Source organism: Astatotilapia calliptera, chromosome 12 (genome assembly GCF_964374335.1).
Source record: "Astatotilapia calliptera chromosome 12, fAstCal68.1, whole genome shotgun sequence".
Lineage (NCBI taxonomy): Eukaryota > Metazoa > Chordata > Actinopteri > Cichliformes > Cichlidae > Astatotilapia > Astatotilapia calliptera.
Window position 1 is genome coordinate 39292786 of NC_137433.1, and position 18063 is coordinate 39310848.

At 50.1% G+C, this 18063-nt stretch overlaps 24 non-coding genes across 24 annotated transcripts; all 24 read right to left on the minus strand.

The window, feature by feature from the left end:
• Positions 1 to 68: 68 nt before the first annotated feature.
• On the minus strand, positions 69 to 150 carry trnas-gcu (transfer RNA serine (anticodon GCU)). The gene has a single exon. It is a non-coding gene; the product is annotated as a tRNA-Ser (tRNA).
• Positions 151 to 832: 682 nt separating this feature from the next.
• Positions 833 to 905, minus strand: trnaa-ugc (transfer RNA alanine (anticodon UGC)). Its single transcript has one exon. It is a non-coding gene; the product is annotated as a tRNA-Ala (tRNA).
• Positions 906 to 1586: 681 nt separating this feature from the next.
• trnaa-agc (transfer RNA alanine (anticodon AGC)) lies at positions 1587 to 1659 on the minus strand. Its single transcript has one exon. It is a non-coding gene; the product is annotated as a tRNA-Ala (tRNA).
• A 515-nt stretch (positions 1660 to 2174) lies between these two features.
• On the minus strand, positions 2175 to 2256 carry trnas-gcu (transfer RNA serine (anticodon GCU)). Its single transcript has one exon. It is a non-coding gene; the product is annotated as a tRNA-Ser (tRNA).
• Positions 2257 to 2938: 682 nt separating this feature from the next.
• On the minus strand, positions 2939 to 3011 carry trnaa-ugc (transfer RNA alanine (anticodon UGC)). The gene has a single exon. It is a non-coding gene; the product is annotated as a tRNA-Ala (tRNA).
• Positions 3012 to 3692: 681 nt separating this feature from the next.
• On the minus strand, positions 3693 to 3765 carry trnaa-agc (transfer RNA alanine (anticodon AGC)). Its single transcript has one exon. It is a non-coding gene; the product is annotated as a tRNA-Ala (tRNA).
• Positions 3766 to 4280: 515 nt separating this feature from the next.
• trnas-gcu (transfer RNA serine (anticodon GCU)) lies at positions 4281 to 4362 on the minus strand. The gene has a single exon. It is a non-coding gene; the product is annotated as a tRNA-Ser (tRNA).
• A 682-nt stretch (positions 4363 to 5044) lies between these two features.
• On the minus strand, positions 5045 to 5117 carry trnaa-ugc (transfer RNA alanine (anticodon UGC)). The gene has a single exon. It is a non-coding gene; the product is annotated as a tRNA-Ala (tRNA).
• Positions 5118 to 5798: 681 nt separating this feature from the next.
• On the minus strand, positions 5799 to 5871 carry trnaa-agc (transfer RNA alanine (anticodon AGC)). Its single transcript has one exon. It is a non-coding gene; the product is annotated as a tRNA-Ala (tRNA).
• A 515-nt stretch (positions 5872 to 6386) lies between these two features.
• trnas-gcu (transfer RNA serine (anticodon GCU)) lies at positions 6387 to 6468 on the minus strand. The gene has a single exon. It is a non-coding gene; the product is annotated as a tRNA-Ser (tRNA).
• A 682-nt stretch (positions 6469 to 7150) lies between these two features.
• trnaa-ugc (transfer RNA alanine (anticodon UGC)) lies at positions 7151 to 7223 on the minus strand. Its single transcript has one exon. It is a non-coding gene; the product is annotated as a tRNA-Ala (tRNA).
• A 681-nt stretch (positions 7224 to 7904) lies between these two features.
• Positions 7905 to 7977, minus strand: trnaa-agc (transfer RNA alanine (anticodon AGC)). Its single transcript has one exon. It is a non-coding gene; the product is annotated as a tRNA-Ala (tRNA).
• A 515-nt stretch (positions 7978 to 8492) lies between these two features.
• On the minus strand, positions 8493 to 8574 carry trnas-gcu (transfer RNA serine (anticodon GCU)). The gene has a single exon. It is a non-coding gene; the product is annotated as a tRNA-Ser (tRNA).
• Positions 8575 to 9256: 682 nt separating this feature from the next.
• trnaa-ugc (transfer RNA alanine (anticodon UGC)) lies at positions 9257 to 9329 on the minus strand. The gene has a single exon. It is a non-coding gene; the product is annotated as a tRNA-Ala (tRNA).
• A 681-nt stretch (positions 9330 to 10010) lies between these two features.
• trnaa-agc (transfer RNA alanine (anticodon AGC)) lies at positions 10011 to 10083 on the minus strand. Its single transcript has one exon. It is a non-coding gene; the product is annotated as a tRNA-Ala (tRNA).
• A 526-nt stretch (positions 10084 to 10609) lies between these two features.
• On the minus strand, positions 10610 to 10691 carry trnas-gcu (transfer RNA serine (anticodon GCU)). Its single transcript has one exon. It is a non-coding gene; the product is annotated as a tRNA-Ser (tRNA).
• Positions 10692 to 11373: 682 nt separating this feature from the next.
• trnaa-ugc (transfer RNA alanine (anticodon UGC)) lies at positions 11374 to 11446 on the minus strand. Its single transcript has one exon. It is a non-coding gene; the product is annotated as a tRNA-Ala (tRNA).
• A 681-nt stretch (positions 11447 to 12127) lies between these two features.
• On the minus strand, positions 12128 to 12200 carry trnaa-agc (transfer RNA alanine (anticodon AGC)). The gene has a single exon. It is a non-coding gene; the product is annotated as a tRNA-Ala (tRNA).
• Positions 12201 to 12715: 515 nt separating this feature from the next.
• Positions 12716 to 12797, minus strand: trnas-gcu (transfer RNA serine (anticodon GCU)). The gene has a single exon. It is a non-coding gene; the product is annotated as a tRNA-Ser (tRNA).
• A 1436-nt stretch (positions 12798 to 14233) lies between these two features.
• trnaa-agc (transfer RNA alanine (anticodon AGC)) lies at positions 14234 to 14306 on the minus strand. The gene has a single exon. It is a non-coding gene; the product is annotated as a tRNA-Ala (tRNA).
• A 515-nt stretch (positions 14307 to 14821) lies between these two features.
• Positions 14822 to 14903, minus strand: trnas-gcu (transfer RNA serine (anticodon GCU)). Its single transcript has one exon. It is a non-coding gene; the product is annotated as a tRNA-Ser (tRNA).
• Positions 14904 to 15585: 682 nt separating this feature from the next.
• On the minus strand, positions 15586 to 15658 carry trnaa-ugc (transfer RNA alanine (anticodon UGC)). Its single transcript has one exon. It is a non-coding gene; the product is annotated as a tRNA-Ala (tRNA).
• A 681-nt stretch (positions 15659 to 16339) lies between these two features.
• Positions 16340 to 16412, minus strand: trnaa-agc (transfer RNA alanine (anticodon AGC)). The gene has a single exon. It is a non-coding gene; the product is annotated as a tRNA-Ala (tRNA).
• Positions 16413 to 16927: 515 nt separating this feature from the next.
• On the minus strand, positions 16928 to 17009 carry trnas-gcu (transfer RNA serine (anticodon GCU)). The gene has a single exon. It is a non-coding gene; the product is annotated as a tRNA-Ser (tRNA).
• Positions 17010 to 18063: the final 1054 nt, after the last annotated feature.

Below are 18063 nucleotides of genomic sequence, written 5' to 3' on the forward strand. Positions count from 1 at the left end.
GCATCATGCCTGCTTTGGCAGCCAATCTTACACTGACAAGATGCATCAACATAAGCAGAAAGAGCTCTCGACGAGGATGGGATTCGAACCCACGCGTGCACAGCACAATGGATTAGCAGTCCATCGCCTTAACCTCTCGGCCACCTCATCTGCCGCACACCGCTCTTTGCCAGTAGCATTGGGAATTGACGAGGGATAATGTGTGAGCTGATCGCTGGTGTATGGACGCAGGGAGATTGACTCCAGATCCCCGACGAGGGGCTGCGTAACACTTTGGTAGAAGCCTGGAGTGATGCTGGCTTCTTCTTTGAGCCTGTTCTTCTTGGGGGTTGCCAGAGTGGATCGTCTGCCTCCATCTCACCCTGCCCCTAGCATTCTCCTCTGTCACACCAACCCTCTGCATGTCCTACTTGGCTACGTCTATGAACGTTGTCTTTGGTCTTTCTCTTATTCTCCTGCCCAGCCGCTCCGTATTTAACACCCTTTTCCCAGTATATCTTATATCCCTCCTCTGCACATGTGCAAATCACCTCAGCCTTGCTGGCCTAACGTCGTCTGCAAACGGCTCAACCCCAGCTGTCCCTCGCACGTGGTCATTTCACATCTGTTCCATCCTGGACACTCCCAAGCAAAAGCTTTTCATCTTCAACTCTGCAGACTCCATCTGTGCCACACATCAGAGGAGCTCTCACTACCATCTTCTAAAGCTTGCCTTTCGCACTTGCTGCTATCCTTGTGTGACAAATCACCCCTGAATTTGTTCTCCACCCACACCCAATGGATTGGCTACACGCATGGCTTTGGGTCTCCTCGCGGATGTCCAAAAGTGTCCTGGAGAATGCGGGTATCGATCCCGCTGCCTCTCACATGCAAAGCGAGCGCTCTACCATTTGAGCTAATTCCCCATTGAGGGTTGAGCACTGCAGCTTCATCGTGCCATACGGAGCCTCAGCTCAGGTGGAACTAATCACAACACCCCCCTTTCAATGTTTTCTGGGCTTGTCAACTACAACAAGACTCTTTGGTGCAATCGTAACTCACACGAGACATTTCCGAGCGATTCAAGTCTGGGCCCTACGCAGTACGCCAGGAGAGTGTCACTGGAAGCCCCTTTCAGCTGCTTCTGGAGAAAAGAGATGTCAGACTGGGCCGGGGGACTCTTTGCTGCCATCGGCCAGTATTGTGAGGGTAAGAGGGGAGACAATCACTTCATATGGTCAAAGATTGATGAGGTTTGAAGCCAGCGTTAACATGGTAGTACCTGAAAGGTAGTGAGCGGAGAAGTGCAAATAAACCTGGGGTGTACAACATCAGGCCTCGAGGGCCGGTGTCCTGCAGGTTTTAGGTATAACCCTGGGTCAACACACCTGAATCAAATGATTAGTTCATTACCAGGCCTCTGGAGAACTTCAAGAAATGTTGAGGAGGTAATTTAGCCATTTGAATCCCCTATGATGGATCAAGAATACATCTGAAACCTGCAGGACACCGGCCCTCGAGGCCTGGAGTTCGACACCTGTGAAATAAAGATTTGCCAAAGGAAGCCACATGCATTCAATTGGGACACTGACTAGCAAAGTGTCAAATGGAGAATGCGGGCGTCGATCCCGCTACCTCTCGCATGCTAAGCGAGCGCTCTACCATTTGAGCTAACTCCCCTGTGCCACATGTCTTACTTATTACAGGCTACACTTTGTCCATACTTGTTGTATGATCAAAATAGGGAAGGGGCACAAATCCTGAAATCTGCAAAGCGCCCAGGAGGTGGCTGAGAGACTAAGGCGGCTCGCTGACAATCCACTGTCATGCTAACGTGACTGAATGCCATCAGCCTTAGAGACAGACTGAGGAGACTGGACATCCAAGGGACTGTGGACTAGAGCCACTGCTAATTCACATTGAATGAAGCCAACTGAGGGAGGTGGTTCTAATCAATATGCTTACCGACCTCCTCCCCTTGGTTTTCAGTGTAGGGCAAGTTGGCCATTAGGAATGTTGCTATTCTGGAAGCGGAACGTCTTTCTGCTACTGTATTAGCAGACCATTGTCTTTAACATGACCTGTGCAACAAGACCACATGGTGAATGAAAATGAAAACTGAGCATTGCATCATGCCTGCTTTGGCAGCCAATCTTACACTGACAAGATGCATCAACATAAGCAGAAAGAGCTCTCGACGAGGATGGGATTCGAACCCACGCGTGCACAGCACAATGGATTAGCAGTCCATCGCCTTAACCTCTCGGCCACCTCATCTGCCGCACACCGCTCTTTGCCAGTAGCATTGGGAATTGACGAGGGATAATGTGTGAGCTGATCGCTGGTGTATGGACGCAGGGAGATTGACTCCAGATCCCCGACGAGGGGCTGCGTAACACTTTGGTAGAAGCCTGGAGTGATGCTGGCTTCTTCTTTGAGCCTGTTCTTCTTGGGGGTTGCCAGAGTGGATCGTCTGCCTCCATCTCACCCTGCCCCTAGCATTCTCCTCTGTCACACCAACCCTCTGCATGTCCTACTTGGCTACGTCTATGAACGTTGTCTTTGGTCTTTCTCTTATTCTCCTGCCCAGCCGCTCCGTATTTAACACCCTTTTCCCAGTATATCTTATATCCCTCCTCTGCACATGTGCAAATCACCTCAGCCTTGCTGGCCTAACGTCGTCTGCAAACGGCTCAACCCCAGCTGTCCCTCGCACGTGGTCATTTCACATCTGTTCCATCCTGGACACTCCCAAGCAAAAGCTTTTCATCTTCAACTCTGCAGACTCCATCTGTGCCACACATCAGAGCAGCTCTCACTACCATCTTCTAAAGCTTGCCTTTCGCACTTGCTGCTATCCTTGTGTGACAAATCACCCCTGAATTTGTTCTCCACCCACACCCAATGGATTGGCTACACGCATGGCTTTGGGTCTCCTCGCGGATGTCCAAAAGTGTCCTGGAGAATGCGGGTATCGATCCCGCTGCCTCTCACATGCAAAGCGAGCGCTCTACCATTTGAGCTAATTCCCCATTGAGGGTTGAGCACTGCAGCTTCATCGTGCCATACGGAGCCTCAGCTCAGGTGGAACTAATCACAACACCCCCCTTTCAATGTTTTCTGGGCTTGTCAACTACAACAAGACTCTTTGGTGCAATCGTAACTCACACGAGACATTTCCGAGCGATTCAAGTCTGGGCCCTACGCAGTACGCCAGGAGAGTGTCACTGGAAGCCCCTTTCAGCTGCTTCTGGAGAAAAGAGATGTCAGACTGGGCCGGGGGACTCTTTGCTGCCATCGGCCAGTATTGTGAGGGTAAGAGGGGAGACAATCACTTCATATGGTCAAAGATTGATGAGGTTTGAAGCCAGCGTTAACATGGTAGTACCTGAAAGGTAGTGAGCGGAGAAGTGCAAATAAACCTGGGGTGTACAACATCAGGCCTCGAGGGCCGGTGTCCTGCAGGTTTTAGGTATAACCCTGGGTCAACACACCTGAATCAAATGATTAGTTCATTACCAGGCCTCTGGAGAACTTCAAGAAATGTTGAGGAGGTAATTTAGCCATTTGAATCCCCTATGATGGATCAAGAATACATCTGAAACCTGCAGGACACCGGCCCTCGAGGCCTGGAGTTCGACACCTGTGAAATAAAGATTTGCCAAAGGAAGCCACATGCATTCAATTGGGACACTGACTAGCAAAGTGTCAAATGGAGAATGCGGGCGTCGATCCCGCTACCTCTCGCATGCTAAGCGAGCGCTCTACCATTTGAGCTAACTCCCCTGTGCCACATGTCTTACTTATTACAGGCTACACTTTGTCCATACTTGTTGTATGATCAAAATAGGGAAGGGGCACAAATCCTGAAATCTGCAAAGCGCCCAGGAGGTGGCTGAGAGACTAAGGCGGCTCGCTGACAATCCACTGTCATGCTAACGTGACTGAATGCCATCAGCCTTAGAGACAGACTGAGGAGACTGGACATCCAAGGGACTGTGGACTAGAGCCACTGCTAATTCACATTGAATGAAGCCAACTGAGGGAGGTGGTTCTAATCAATATGCTTACCGACCTCCTCCCCTTGGTTTTCAGTGTAGGGCAAGTTGGCCATTAGGAATGTTGCTATTCTGGAAGCGGAACGTCTTTCTACTACTGTATTAGCAGACCATTGTCTTTAACATGACCTGTGCAACAAGACCACATGGTGAATTAAAATGAAAACTGAGCATTGCATCATGCCTGCTTTGGCAGCCAATCTTACACTGACAAGATGCATCAACATAAGCAGAAAGAGCTCTCGACGAGGATGGGATTCGAACCCACGCGTGCACAGCACAATGGATTAGCAGTCCATCGCCTTAACCTCTCGGCCACCTCATCTGCCGCACACCGCTCTTTGCCAGTAGCATTGGGAATTGACGAGGGATAATGTGTGAGCTGATCGCTGGTGTATGGACGCAGGGAGATTGACTCCAGATCCCCGACGAGGGGCTGCGTAACACTTTGGTAGAAGCCTGGAGTGATGCTGGCTTCTTCTTTGAGCCTGTTCTTCTTGGGGGTTGCCAGAGTGGATCGTCTGCCTCCATCTCACCCTGCCCCTAGCATTCTCCTCTGTCACACCAACCCTCTGCATGTCCTACTTGGCTACGTCTATGAACGTTGTCTTTGGTCTTTCTCTTATTCTCCTGCCCAGCCGCTCCGTATTTAACACCCTTTTCCCAGTATATCTTATATCCCTCCTCTGCACATGTGCAAATCACCTCAGCCTTGCTGGCCTAACGTCGTCTGCAAACGGCTCAACCCCAGCTGTCCCTCGCACGTGGTCATTTCACATCTGTTCCATCCTGGACACTCCCAAGCAAAAGCTTTTCATCTTCAACTCTGCAGACTCCATCTGTGCCACACATCAGAGCAGCTCTCACTACCATCTTCTAAAGCTTGCCTTTCGCACTTGCTGCTATCCTTGTGTGACAAATCACCCCTGAATTTGTTCTCCACCCACACCCAATGGATTGGCTACACGCATGGCTTTGGGTCTCCTCGCGGATGTCCAAAAGTGTCCTGGAGAATGCGGGTATCGATCCCGCTGCCTCTCACATGCAAAGCGAGCGCTCTACCATTTGAGCTAATTCCCCATTGAGGGTTGAGCACTGCAGCTTCATCGTGCCATACGGAGCCTCAGCTCAGGTGGAACTAATCACAACACCCCCCTTTCAATGTTTTCTGGGCTTGTCAACTACAACAAGACTCTTTGGTGCAATCGTAACTCACACGAGACATTTCCGAGCGATTCAAGTCTGGGCCCTACGCAGTACGCCAGGAGAGTGTCACTGGAAGCCCCTTTCAGCTGCTTCTGGAGAAAAGAGATGTCAGACTGGGCCGGGGGACTCTTTGCTGCCATCGGCCAGTATTGTGAGGGTAAGAGGGGAGACAATCACTTCATATGGTCAAAGATTGATGAGGTTTGAAGCCAGCGTTAACATGGTAGTACCTGAAAGGTAGTGAGCGGAGAAGTGCAAATAAACCTGGGGTGTACAACATCAGGCCTCGAGGGCCGGTGTCCTGCAGGTTTTAGGTATAACCCTGGGTCAACACACCTGAATCAAATGATTAGTTCATTACCAGGCCTCTGGAGAACTTCAAGAAATGTTGAGGAGGTAATTTAGCCATTTGAATCCCCTATGATGGATCAAGAATACATCTGAAACCTGCAGGACACCGGCCCTCGAGGCCTGGAGTTCGACACCTGTGAAATAAAGATTTGCCAAAGGAAGCCACATGCATTCAATTGGGACACTGACTAGCAAAGTGTCAAATGGAGAATGCGGGCGTCGATCCCGCTACCTCTCGCATGCTAAGCGAGCGCTCTACCATTTGAGCTAACTCCCCTGTGCCACATGTCTTACTTATTACAGGCTACACTTTGTCCATACTTGTTGTATGATCAAAATAGGGAAGGGGCACAAATCCTGAAATCTGCAAAGCGCCCAGGAGGTGGCTGAGAGACTAAGGCGGCTCGCTGACAATCCACTGTCATGCTAACGTGACTGAATGCCATCAGCCTTAGAGACAGACTGAGGAGACTGGACATCCAAGGGACTGTGGACTAGAGCCACTGCTAATTCACATTGAATGAAGCCAACTGAGGGAGGTGGTTCTAATCAATATGCTTACCGACCTCCTCCCCTTGGTTTTCAGTGTAGGGCAAGTTGGCCATTAGGAATGTTGCTATTCTGGAAGCGGAACGTCTTTCTACTACTGTATTAGCAGACCATTGTCTTTAACATGACCTGTGCAACAAGACCACATGGTGAATGAAAATGAAAACTGAGCATTGCATCATGCCTGCTTTGGCAGCCAATCTTACACTGACAAGATGCATCAACATAAGCAGAAAGAGCTCTCGACGAGGATGGGATTCGAACCCACGCATGCACAGCACAATGGATTAGCAGTCCATCGCCTTAACCTCTCGGCCACCTCATCTGCCGCACACCGCTCTTTGCCAGTAGCATTGGGAATTGACGAGGGATAATGTGTGAGCTGATCGCTGGTGTATGGACGCAGGGAGATTGACTCCAGATCCCCGACGAGGGGCTGCGTAACACTTTGGTAGAAGCCTGGAGTGATGCTGGCTTCTTCTTTGAGCCTGTTCTTCTTGGGGGTTGCCAGAGTGGATCGTCTGCCTCCATCTCACCCTGCCCCTAGCATTCTCCTCTGTCACACCAACCCTCTGCATGTCCTACTTGGCTACGTCTATGAACGTTGTCTTTGGTCTTTCTCTTATTCTCCTGCCCAGCCGCTCCGTATTTAACACCCTTTTCCCAGTATATCTTATATCCCTCCTCTGCACATGTGCAAATCACCTCAGCCTTGCTGGCCTAACGTCGTCTGCAAACGGCTCAACCCCAGCTGTCCCTCGCACGTGGTCATTTCACATCTGTTCCATCCTGGACACTCCCAAGCAAAAGCTTTTCATCTTCAACTCTGCAGACTCCATCTGTGCCACACATCAGAGGAGCTCTCACTACCATCTTCTAAAGCTTGCCTTTCGCACTTGCTGCTATCCTTGTGTGACAAATCACCCCTGAATTTGTTCTCCACCCACACCCAATGGATTGGCTACACGCATGGCTTTGGGTCTCCTCGCGGATGTCCAAAAGTGTCCTGGAGAATGCGGGTATCGATCCCGCTGCCTCTCACATGCAAAGCGAGCGCTCTACCATTTGAGCTAATTCCCCATTGAGGGTTGAGCACTGCAGCTTCATCGTGCCATACGGAGCCTCAGCTCAGGTGGAACTAATCACAACACCCCCCTTTCAATGTTTTCTGGGCTTGTCAACTACAACAAGACTCTTTGGTGCAATCGTAACTCACACGAGACATTTCCGAGCGATTCAAGTCTGGGCCCTACGCAGTACGCCAGGAGAGTGTCACTGGAAGCCCCTTTCAGCTGCTTCTGGAGAAAAGAGATGTCAGACTGGGCCGGGGGACTCTTTGCTGCCATCGGCCAGTATTGTGAGGGTAAGAGGGGAGACAATCACTTCATATGGTCAAAGATTGATGAGGTTCGAAGCCAGCGTTAACATGGTAGTACCTGAAAGGTAGTGAGCGGAGAAGTGCAAATAAACCTGGGGTGTACAACATCAGGCCTCGAGGGCCGGTGTCCTGCAGGTTTTAGGTATAACCCTGGGTCAACACACCTGAATCAAATGATTAGTTCATTACCAGGCCTCTGGAGAACTTCAAGAAATGTTGAGGAGGTAATTTAGCCATTTGAATCCCCTATGATGGATCAAGAATACATCTGAAACCTGCAGGACACCGGCCCTCGAGGCCTGGAGTTCGACACCTGTGAAATAAAGATTTGCCAAAGGAAGCCACATGCATTCAATTGGGACACTGACTAGCAAAGTGTCAAATGGAGAATGCGGGCGTCGATCCCGCTACCTCTCGCATGCTAAGCGAGCGCTCTACCATTTGAGCTAACTCCCCTGTGCCACATGTCTTACTTATTACAGGCTACACTTTGTCCATACTTGTTGTATGATCAAAATAGGGAAGGGGCACAAATCCTGAAATCTGCAAAGCGCCCAGGAGGTGGCTGAGAGACTAAGGCGGCTCGCTGACAATCCACTGTCATGCTAACGTGACTGAATGCCATCAGCCTTAGAGACAGACTGAGGAGACTGGACATCCAAGGGACTGTGGACTAGAGCCACTGCTAATTCACATTGAATGAAGCCAACTGAGGGAGGTGGTTCTAATCAATATGCTTACCGACCTCCTCCCCTTGGTTTTCAGTGTAGGGCAAGTTGGCCATTAGGAATGTTGCTATTCTGGAAGCGGAACGTCTTTCTGCTACTGTATTAGCAGACCATTGTCTTTAACATGACCTGTGCAACAAGACCACATGGTGAATGAAAATGAAAACTGAGCATTGCATCATGCCTGCTTTGGCAGCCAATCTTACACTGACAAGATGCATCAACATAAGCAGAAAGAGCTCTCGACGAGGATGGGATTCGAACCCACGCGTGCACAGCACAATGGATTAGCAGTCCATCGCCTTAACCTCTCGGCCACCTCATCTGCCGCACACCGCTCTTTGCCAGTAGCATTGGGAATTGACGAGGGATAATGTGTGAGCTGATCGCTGGTGTATGGACGCAGGGAGATTGACTCCAGATCCCCGACGAGGGGCTGCGTAACACTTTGGTAGAAGCCTGGAGTGATGCTGGCTTCTTCTTTGAGCCTGTTCTTCTTGGGGGTTGCCAGAGTGGATCGTCTGCCTCCATCTCACCCTGCCCCTAGCATTCTCCTCTGTCACACCAACCCTCTGCATGTCCTACTTGGCTACGTCTATGAACGTTGTCTTTGGTCTTTCTCTTATTCTCCTGCCCAGCCGCTCCGTATTTAACACCCTTTTCCCAGTATATCTTATATCCCTCCTCTGCACATGTGCAAATCACCTCAGCCTTGCTGGCCTAACGTCGTCTGCAAACGGCTCAACCCCAGCTGTCCCTCGCACGTGGTCATTTCACATCTGTTCCATCCTGGACACTCCCAAGCAAAAGCTTTTCATCTTCAACTCTGCAGACTCCATCTGTGCCACACATCAGAGGAGCTCTCACTACCATCTTCTAAAGCTTGCCTTTCGCACTTGCTGCTATCCTTGTGTGACAAATCACCCCTGAATTTGTTCTCCACCCACACCCAATGGATTGGCTACACGCATGGCTTTGGGTCTCCTCGCGGATGTCCAAAAGTGTCCTGGAGAATGCGGGTATCGATCCCGCTGCCTCTCACATGCAAAGCGAGCGCTCTACCATTTGAGCTAATTCCCCATTGAGGGTTGAGCACTGCAGCTTCATCGTGCCATACGGAGCCTCAGCTCAGGTGGAACTAATCACAACACCCCCCTTTCAATGTTTTCTGGGCTTGTCAACTACAACAAGACTCTTTGGTGCAATCGTAACTCACACGAGACATTTCCGAGCGATTCAAGTCTGGGCCCTACGCAGTACGCCAGGAGAGTGTCACTGGAAGCCCCTTTCAGCTGCTTCTGGAGAAAAGAGATGTCAGACTGGGCCGGGGGACTCTTTGCTGCCATCGGCCAGTATTGTGAGGGTAAGAGGGGAGACAATCACTTCATATGGTCAAAGATTGATGAGGTTTGAAGCCAGCGTTAACATGGTAGTACCTGAAAGGTAGTGAGCGGAGAAGTGCAAATAAACCTGGGGTGTACAACATCAGGCCTCGAGGGCCGGTGTCCTGCAGGTTTTAGGTATAACCCTGGGTCAACACACCTGAATCAAATGATTAGTTCATTACCAGGCCTCTGGAGAACTTCAAGAAATGTTGAGGAGGTAATTTAGCCATTTGAATCCCCTATGATGGATCAAGAATACATCTGAAACCTGCAGGACACCGGCCCTCGAGGCCTGGAGTTCGACACCTGTGAAATAAAGATTTGCCAAAGGAAGCCACATGCATTCAATTGGGACACTGACTAGCAAAGTGTCAAATGGAGAATGCGGGCGTCGATCCCGCTACCTCTCGCATGCTAAGCGAGCGCTCTACCATTTGAGCTAACTCCCCTGTGCCACATGTCTTACTTATTACAGGCTACACTTTGTCCATACTTGTTGTATGATCAAAATAGGGAAGGGGCACAAATCCTGAAATCTGCAAAGCGCCCAGGAGGTGGCTGAGAGACTAAGGCGGCTCGCTGACAATCCACTGTCATGCTAACGTGACTGAATGCCATCAGCCTTAGAGACAGACTGAGGAGACTGGACATCCAAGGGACTGTGGACTAGAGCCACTGCTAATTCACATTGAATGAAGCCAACTGAGGGAGGTGGTTCTAATCAATATGCTTACCGACCTCCTCCCCTTGGTTTTCAGTGTAGGGCAAGTTGGCCATTAGGAATGTTGCTATTCTGGAAGCGGAACGTCTTTCTACTACTGTATTAGCAGACCATTGTCTTTAACATGACCTGTGCAACAAGACCACATGGTGAACTAAAGTGAATACTGAGCCAAAGAAGAGCATTGCATCATGCCTGCTTTGGCAGCCAATCTTACACTGACAAGATGCATCAACATAAGCAGAAAGAGCTCTCGACGAGGATGGGATTCGAACCCACGCGTGCACAGCACAATGGATTAGCAGTCCATCGCCTTAACCTCTCGGCCACCTCATCTGCCGCACACCGCTCTTTGCCAGTAGCATTGGGAATTGACGAGGGATAATGTGTGAGCTGATCGCTGGTGTATGGACGCAGGGAGATTGACTCCAGATCCCCGACGAGGGGCTGCGTAACACTTTGGTAGAAGCCTGGAGTGATGCTGGCTTCTTCTTTGAGCCTGTTCTTCTTGGGGGTTGCCAGAGTGGATCGTCTGCCTCCATCTCACCCTGCCCCTAGCATTCTCCTCTGTCACACCAACCCTCTGCATGTCCTACTTGGCTACGTCTATGAACGTTGTCTTTGGTCTTTCTCTTATTCTCCTGCCCAGCCGCTCCGTATTTAACACCCTTTTCCCAGTATATCTTATATCCCTCCTCTGCACATGTGCAAATCACCTCAGCCTTGCTGGCCTAACGTCGTCTGCAAACGGCTCAACCCCAGCTGTCCCTCGCACGTGGTCATTTCACATCTGTTCCATCCTGGACACTCCCAAGCAAAAGCTTTTCATCTTCAACTCTGCAGACTCCATCTGTGCCACACATCAGAGCAGCTCTCACTACCATCTTCTAAAGCTTGCCTTTCGCACTTGCTGCTATCCTTGTGTGACAAATCACCCCTGAATTTGTTCTCCACCCACACCCAATGGATTGGCTACACGCATGGCTTTGGGTCTCCTCGCGGATGTCCAAAAGTGTCCTGGAGAATGCGGGTATCGATCCCGCTGCCTCTCACATGCAAAGCGAGCGCTCTACCATTTGAGCTAATTCCCCATTGAGGGTTGAGCACTGCAGCTTCATCGTGCCATACGGAGCCTCAGCTCAGGTGGAACTAATCACAACACCCCCCTTTCAATGTTTTCTGGGCTTGTCAACTACAACAAGACTCTTTGGTGCAATCGTAACTCACACGAGACATTTCCGAGCGATTCAAGTCTGGGCCCTACGCAGTACGCCAGGAGAGTGTCACTGGAAGCCCCTTTCAGCTGCTTCTGGAGAAAAGAGATGTCAGACTGGGCCGGGGGACTCTTTGCTGCCATCGGCCAGTATTGTGAGGGTAAGAGGGGAGACAATCACTTCATATGGTCAAAGATTGATGAGGTTTGAAGCCAGCGTTAACATGGTAGTACCTGAAAGGTAGTGAGCGGAGAAGTGCAAATAAACCTGGGGTGTACAACATCAGGCCTCGAGGGCCGGTGTCCTGCAGGTTTTAGGTATAACCCTGGGTCAACACACCTGAATCAAATGATTAGTTCATTACCAGGCCTCTGGAGAACTTCAAGAAATGTTGAGGAGGTAATTTAGCCATTTGAATCCCCTATGATGGATCAAGAATACATCTGAAACCTGCAGGACACCGGCCCTCGAGGCCTGGAGTTCGACACCTGTGAAATAAAGATTTGCCAAAGGAAGCCACATGCATTCAATTGGGACACTGACTAGCAAAGTGTCAAATGGAGAATGCGGGCGTCGATCCCGCTACCTCTCGCATGCTAAGCGAGCGCTCTACCATTTGAGCTAACTCCCCTGTGCCACATGTCTTACTTATTACAGGCTACACTTTGTCCATACTTGTTGTATGATCAAAATAGGGAAGGGGCACAAATCCTGAAATCTGCAAAGCGCCCAGGAGGTGGCTGAGAGACTAAGGCGGCTCGCTGACAATCCACTGTCATGCTAACGTGACTGAATGCCATCAGCCTTAGAGACAGACTGAGGAGACTGGACATCCAAGGGACTGTGGACTAGAGCCACTGCTAATTCACATTGAATGAAGCCAACTGAGGGAGGTGGTTCTAATCAATATGCTTACCGACCTCCTCCCCTTGGTTTTCAGTGTAGGGCAAGTTGGCCATTAGGAATGTTGCTATTCTGGAAGCGGAACGTCTTTCTACTACTGTATTAGCAGACCATTGTCTTTAACATGACCTGTGCAACAAGACCACATGGTGAATGAAAATGAAAACTGAGCATTGCATCATGCCTGCTTTGGCAGCCAATCTTACACTGACAAGATGCATCAACATAAGCAGAAAGAGCTCTCGACGAGGATGGGATTCGAACCCACGCATGCACAGCACAATGGATTAGCAGTCCATCGCCTTAACCTCTCGGCCACCTCATCTGCCGCACACCGCTCTTTGCCAGTAGCATTGGGAATTGACGAGGGATAATGTGTGAGCTGATCGCTGGTGTATGGACGCAGGGAGATTGACTCCAGATCCCCGACGAGGGGCTGCGTAACACTTTGGTAGAAGCCTGGAGTGATGCTGGCTTCTTCTTTGAGCCTGTTCTTCTTGGGGGTTGCCAGAGTGGATCGTCTGCCTCCATCTCACCCTGCCCCTAGCATTCTCCTCTGTCACACCAACCCTCTGCATGTCCTACTTGGCTACGTCTATGAACGTTGTCTTTGGTCTTTCTCTTATTCTCCTGCCCAGCCGCTCCGTATTTAACACCCTTTTCCCAGTATATCTTATATCCCTCCTCTGCACATGTGCAAATCACCTCAGCCTTGCTGGCCTAACGTCGTCTGCAAACGGCTCAACCCCAGCTGTCCCTCGCACGTGGTCATTTCACATCTGTTCCATCCTGGACACTCCCAAGCAAAAGCTTTTCATCTTCAACTCTGCAGACTCCATCTGTGCCACACATCAGAGGAGCTCTCACTACCATCTTCTAAAGCTTGCCTTTCGCACTTGCTGCTATCCTTGTGTGACAAATCACCCCTGAATTTGTTCTCCACCCACACCCAATGGATTGGCTACACGCATGGCTTTGGGTCTCCTCGCGGATGTCCAAAAGTGTCCTGGAGAATGCGGGTATCGATCCCACTGCCTCTCACATGCAAAGCGAGCGCTCTACCATTTGAGCTAATTCCCCATTGAGGGTTGAGCACTGCAGCTTCATCGTGCCATACGGAGCCTCAGCTCAGGTGGAACTAATCACAACACCCCCCTTTCAATGTTTTCTGGGCTTGTCAACTACAACAAGACTCTTTGGTGCAATCGTAACTCACACGAGACATTTCCGAGCGATTCAAGTCTGGGCCCTACGCAGTACGCCAGGAGAGTGTCACTGGAAGCCCCTTTCAGCTGCTTCTGGAGAAAAGAGATGTCAGACTGGGCCGGGGGACTCTTTGCTGCCATCGGCCAGTATTGTGAGGGTAAGAGGGGAGACAATCACTTCATATGGTCAAAGATTGATGAGGTTCGAAGCCAGCGTTAACATGGTAGTACCTGAAAGGTAGTGAGCGGAGAAGTGCAAATAAACCTGGGGTGTACAACATCAGGCCTCGAGGGCCGGTGTCCTGCAGGTTTTAGGTATAACCCTGGGTCAACACACCTGAATCAAATGATTAGTTCATTACCAGGCCTCTGGAGAACTTCAAGAAATGTTGAGGAGGTAATTTAGCCATTTGAATCCCCTATGATGGATCAAGAATACATCTGAAACCTGCAGGACACCGGCCCTCGAGGCCTGGAGTTCGACACCTGTGAAATAAAGATTTGCCAAAGGAAGCCACATGCATTCAATTGGGACACTGACTAGCAAAGTGTCAAATGGAGAATGCGGGCGTCGATCCCGCTACCTCTCGCATGCTAAGCGAGCGCTCTACCATTTGAGCTAACTCCCCTGTGCCACATGTCTTACTTATTACAGGCTACACTTTGTCCATACTTGTTGTATGATCAAAATAGGGAAGGGGCACAAATCCTGAAATCTGCAAAGCGCCCAGGAGGTGGCTGAGAGACTAAGGCGGCTCGCTGACAATCCACTGTCATGCTAACGTGACTGAATGCCATCAGCCTTAGAGACAGACTGAGGAGACTGGACATCCAAGGGACTGTGGACTAGAGCCACTGCTAATTCACATTGAATGAAGCCAACTGAGGGAGGTGGTTCTAATCAATATGCTTACCGACCTCCTCCCCTTGGTTTTCAGTGTAGGGCAAGTTGGCCATTAGGAATGTTGCTATTCTGGAAGCGGAACGTCTTTCTACTACTGTATTAGCAGACCATTGTCTTTAACATGACCTGTGCAACAAGACCACATGGTGAATTAAAATGAAAACTGAGCATTGCATCATGCCTGCTTTGGCAGCCAATCTTACACTGACAAGATGCATCAACATAAGCAGAAAGAGCTCTCGACGAGGATGGGATTCGAACCCACACGTGTACAGCACAATGGATTAGCAGTCCATCGCCTTAACCTCTCGGCCACCTCATCTGCCGCACACCGCTCTTTGCCAGTAGCATTGGGAATTGACGAGGGATAATGTGTGAGCTGATCGCTGGTGTATGGACGCAGGGAGATTGACTCCAGATCCCCGACGAGGGGCTGCGTAACACTTTGGTAGAAGCCTGGAGTGATGCTGGCTTCTTCTTTGAGCCTGTTCTTCTTGGGGGTTGCCAGAGTGGATCGTCTGCCTCCATCTCACCCTGCCCCTAGCATTCTCCTCTGTCACACCAACCCTCTGCATGTCCTACTTGGCTACGTCTATGAACGTTGTCTTTGGTCTTTCTCTTATTCTCCTGCCCAGCCGCTCCGTATTTAACACCCTTTTCCCAGTATATCTTATATCCCTCCTCTGCACATGTGCAAATCACCTCAGCCTTGCTGGCCTAACGTCGTCTGCAAACGGCTCAACCCCAGCTGTCCCTCGCACGTGGTCATTTCACATCTGTTCCATCCTGGACACTCCCAAGCAAAAGCTTATCATCTTCAACTCTGCAGACTCCATCTGTGCCACACATCAGAGCAGCTCTCACTACCATCTTCTAAAGCTTGCCTTTCGCACTTGCTGCTATCCTTGTGTGACAAATCACCCCTGAATTTGTTCTCCACCCACACCCAATGGATTGGCTACACGCATGGCTTTGGGTCTCCTCGCGGATGTCCAAAAGTGTCCTGGAGAATGCGGGTATCGATCCCGCTGCCTCTCACATGCAAAGCGAGCGCTCTACCATTTGAGCTAATTCCCCATTGAGGGTTGAGCACTGCAGCTTCATCGTGCCATACGGAGCCTCAGCTCAGGTGGAACTAATCACAACACCCCCCTTTCAATGTTTTCTGGGCTTGTCAACTACAACAAGACCCTTTGGTGCAATCGTAACTCACACGAGACATTTCCGAGCGATTCAAGTCTGGGCCCTACGCAGTACGCCAGGAGAGTGTCACTGGAAGCCCCTTTCAGCTGCTTCTGGAGAAAAGAGATGTCAGACTGGGCCGGGGGACTCTTTGCTGCCATCGGCCAGTATTGTGAGGGTAAGAGGGGAGACAATCACTTCATATGGTCAAAGATTGATGAGGTTTGAAGCCAGCGTTAACATGGTAGTACCTGAAAGGTAGTGAGCGGAGAAGTGCAAATAAACCTGGGGTGTACAACATCAGGCCTCGAGGGCCGGTGTCCTGCAGGTTTTAGGTATAACCCTGGGTCAACACACCTGAATCAAATGATTAGTTCATTACCAGGCCTCTGGAGAACTTCAAGAAATGTTGAGGAGGTAATTTAGCCATTTGAATCCCCTATGATGGATCAAGAATACATCTGAAACCTGCAGGACACCGGCCCTCGAGGCCTGGAGTTCGACACCTGTGAAATAAAGATTTGCCAAAGGAAGCCACATGCATTCAATTGGGACACTGACTAGCAAAGTGTCAAATGGAGAATGCGGGCGTCGATCCCGCTACCTCTCGCATGCTAAGCGAGCGCTCTACCATTTGAGCTAACTCCCCTGTGCCACATGTCTTACTTATTACAGGCTACACTTTGTCCATACTTGTTGTATGATCAAAATAGGGAAGGGGCACAAATCCTGAAATCTGCAAAGCGCCCAGGAGGTGGCTGAGAGACTAAGGAGGCTCGCTGACAATCCACTGTCATGCTAACGTGACTGAATGCCATCAGCCTTAGAGACAGACTGAGGAGACTGGACATCCAAGGGACTGTGGACTAGAGCCACTGCTAATTCACATTGAATGAAGCCAACTGAGGGAGGTGGTTCTAATCAATATGCTTACCGACCTCCTCCCCTTGGTTTTCAGTGTAGGGCAAGTTGGCCATTAGGAATGTTGCTATTCTGGAAGCGGAACGTCTTTCTACTACTGTATTAGCAGACCATTGTCTTTAACATGACCTGTGCAACAAGACCACATGGTGAATTAAAAAGAAAACTGATCATTGCATCATGCCTGCTTTGGCAGCCAATCTTACACTGACAAGATGCATCAACATAAGCAGAAAGAGCTCTCGACGAGGATGGGATTCGAACCCACGCGTGCACAGCACAATGGATTAGCAGTCCATCGCCTTAACCTCTCGGCCACCTCATCTGCCGCACACTGCTCTTTGCCAGTAGCATTGGGAATTGACGAGGGATAATGTGTGAGCTGATCGCTGGTGTATGGACGCAGGGAGATTGACTCCAGATCCCCGATGAGGGGCTGCGTAACACTTTGGTAGAAGCCTGGAGTGATGCTGGCTTCTTCTTTGAGCCTGTTCTTCTTGGGGGTTGCCAGAGTGGATCGTCTGCCTCCATCTCACCCTGCCCCTAGCATTCTCCTCTGTCACACCAACCCTCTGCATGTCCTACTTGGCTACGTCTATGAACGTTGTCTTTGGTCTTTCTCTTATTCTCCTGCCCAGCCGCTCCGTATTTAACACCCTTTTCCCAGTATATCTTATATCCCTCCTCTGCACATGTGCAAATCACCTCAGCCTTGCTGGCCTAACGTCGTCTGCAAACGGCTCAACCCCAGCTGTCCCTCGCACGTGGTCATTTCACATCTGTTCCATCCTGGACACTCCCAAGCAAAAGCTTATCATCTTCAACTCTGCAGACTCCATCTGTGCCACACATCAGAGCAGCTCTCACTACCATCTTCTAAAGCTTGCCTTTCGCACTTGCTGCTATCCTTGTGTGACAAATCACCCCTGAATTTGTTCTCCACCCACACCCAATGGATTGGCTACACGCATGGCTTTGGGTCTCCTTGCGGATGTCCAAAAGTGTCCTGGAGAATGCGGGTATCGATCCCGCTGCCTCTCACATGCAAAGCAAGCGCTCTACCATTTGAGCTAATTCCCCATTGAGGGTTGAGCACTGCAGCTTCATCGTGCCATACGGAGCCTCAGCTCAGGTGGAACTAATCACAACACCCCCCTTTCAATGTTTTCTGGGCTTGTCAACTACAACAAGACTCTTTGGTGCAATCGTAACTCACACGAGACATTTCCGAGCGATTCAAGTCTGGGCCCTACGCAGTACGCCAGGAGAGTGTCACTGGAAGCCCCTTTCAGCTGCTTCTGGAGAAAAGAGATGTCATACTGGGCCGGGGGACTCTTTGCTGCCATCGGCCAGTATTGTGAGGGTAAGAGGGGAGACAA